Below are 2,458 nucleotides of genomic sequence, written 5' to 3'. Positions count from 1 at the left end.
GGGACACTTGGGGGCTCCCCAAAGGGCACCCCGGACAGAGGGAGGGCGACGCGGGCAGCGGTGGCGACAATCGCAGGCGGCCCGGCACTGGCTGGGAGAGTCCTGTCCCCCTTCCCCGCTCGCAACGGCCAGAGCCACCCCGGGACCCCGGCCCCAAACTCTTGCCGCCTAAAGCCTCGTCACTTCCCCGGCTCTCCTGACCCTGGGCAAGGGGGGGGACACGCACACAGAAACCCTGCTGGGGGAGGATTAGGGAAAAATAAATAAATAATCATACTCCCCCCCTACCCTCCTCCCCGGCCAATAATTTTAAATAATTGTTCGAGAAGCACTAAACCCCGGGTGGCCGGTGCTGTTGTGCGGCTTTTTGGACTGTCTGGTACAGTATCTCCCAAGGAGTAATAATACTCTGAAGCTACTCCATTAATTTGTTCATCTTGATTGCCTTTGAGATAAGAAAAGAATTCTACAGGTTTTATATTCAAAATGTCTTTCAAATACCTTTAAAGAAAGCCTTTCTGATATCTCGAGATTTACCAGCTGTATTTATTGACAATAAAAGAATGATGACAAGGACATATTTTATGGAATTTTCCAAAATTCTAATTAAGATTTCTTGGGAATTGTCAAAATTAGCCTTAAGCTTAACATAATTAATTCCTCATCCTCATCCAAAGGTATTAGAATTAAAAGAATTGCATGTCTTTATCTGAAGTATGCTATTCATCCTAAGCAATAAACTTAACTCTTTCCCGTAAATGTTAAGCTTACAATATTCTGAATGTTGCCAAGAGGAAGGAGGAAAATCTTTTAATCAGGGAAAAATATGCATAACTCCTGGCCAAACACTGAGTAACCCTATTCTCATTCAGTTTCAGGTCTTCAACGCATAACCATTGGTTTTATAATATGTTTGAAACAAATACTTTTTTTTAAAAAAAAAAAAAAATAGCGAAATAATAAAGCGCCGGGACAGGAAATCCGGGGCGCGGCGGGGGCTGCCGCCCCGCGATGGTGGCGGTGGGTCGGCGGCGGGCGCGGGGGGAGCGCGGCCGAGGGGAGCAGGCATGCGTTCATCTTTTTGTCTTTCATTTTACCTTCAGGGTGACATTCAGTGCCGGGCGAGCCTCGCCGGTCACCGCCAACTCCCACCTGGAAAAAAAAAAAAACAAAAAACAACCAAAAAAAAAAAACCCAAACAAACCCCCTCCTCCCAAAAGAACAAAAAAGCCCCCCCAAGCCGTAGCGATCAGCGGGGCTCGGGGAGGGGGTGCCCCCCCCTTCCCCGGCAGCCGGGATGCGGCGGGCGGGCGGCCGGGTCCTGCGGCGGCGGACGGGACACCTCGCCCAGGGGACGCGGGGACACGGAGACGGGCACGCACACGCCGCCAGCGGGGCTGGGGGAAGGACACCACACACACACACACACACACAAAAATAATTAAAATTAAAAAAAAAAAAAAAGCACCCGAAATGCAAGAGGGAGGCGGGCGAGGAGTAACGCTGCCGCCGCCGTGCAGGCCCGGCCTCGCGTCCCACCTCCCCCCCGCCAAACCTCCTCCGAGCCCCTGCAGGGGAAGGCTGGCGGGGGAAGGGGGGACACAAATAGTGTGGGGGGGAGCCGCCCCCCCCAACTCCACGTAGGGACTCCAAGGGGAGCGGGGTGAATTGGGGGTGCCCCCCGTGCCGGGCAGAGTGAGGCCGGGGGCGGCGCGGCGGCGGTTTGGGGATTCGCTATCACAATGGCGTCGCTGCTGAGGAGAGCGAGGGACCGGCGCAGAGCCTGGCAGCCTGGCCTCAGCCCCCGCGATTCAGTCCCTCTCCTCTGCCAGCCCCCGCTGCCAGGGTTGCGGGGCACCTTTTCTTCTTTTTTTTTGCTGAAAGCAGGGCGGTTTAGGCTAAAAGAGGGAGCTTAGGCCCACAGTCAGCACCGCGGTCTGCTCGAGCACAGTGCAGGCCGTGAGCAGTGTTAATGAGTAATAGTAGGGGCCGGTGAGACACCTGCATCTTCTTTCCTTCATTTTTTTTTAATCCTTTTGAAAGGCGAGTCCTACCCGAACGGCCCCCTGCTAAATTCAGGGTGACCTTTTTACACGTTGGACTTAACTCGCGCGCAGAAAGCATTTCCAGAGCTAGGCCTCACTTGGGAAGACACTGTCCACGCTAGCACAGATTTAAGCACCTCTTTGGCTAAAGATCAGTCGTTACATGCACACTGCTCATACCCCAGACTGCTGGGGTGCCAAACCCCCTCCCAGGGACCACAGAGCGCCCCAGCAGCACCCCAAAATCAAGCTTGCCACTTCCACGCTGCCTTTCCCACTACCTGTTTTAACAACAAGTTACGGCATCGCCAATACCTATGTCACTAGCCCGGTGGAGTTCACCAGAGGACACATGGAGCAGGGCTGAAACGCAATTACTTTTTGCAGCTGCCTCTGTTCAGCCTTAATATTAG

At 53.6% G+C, this 2,458-nt stretch overlaps 1 protein-coding gene across 1 annotated transcript in view; it reads right to left on the bottom strand.

Annotated features, from left to right (window-relative positions):
- ESRRG (estrogen-related receptor gamma) overlaps positions 1-1,166 on the bottom strand; it is a 396,968-nt gene extending 395,802 nt beyond the window's left edge. The window contains exon 1 of the mRNA XM_014950743.1: positions 1,098-1,166. The gene's annotated coding sequence lies outside the window, so the exon portion shown is untranslated. The remainder of the gene's footprint in view (positions 1-1,097) is intronic.
- Positions 1,167-2,458: the final 1,292 nt, after the last annotated feature.

The sequence above is a fragment of the Calidris pugnax genome, unplaced genomic scaffold (assembly GCF_001431845.1).
Source record: "Calidris pugnax isolate Ruff unplaced genomic scaffold, ASM143184v1 scaffold24, whole genome shotgun sequence".
Lineage (NCBI taxonomy): Eukaryota > Metazoa > Chordata > Aves > Charadriiformes > Scolopacidae > Calidris > Calidris pugnax.
Note: the sequence above shows the minus strand (reverse complement) of the source record. Positions and strands in the feature narration are given on the sequence as shown.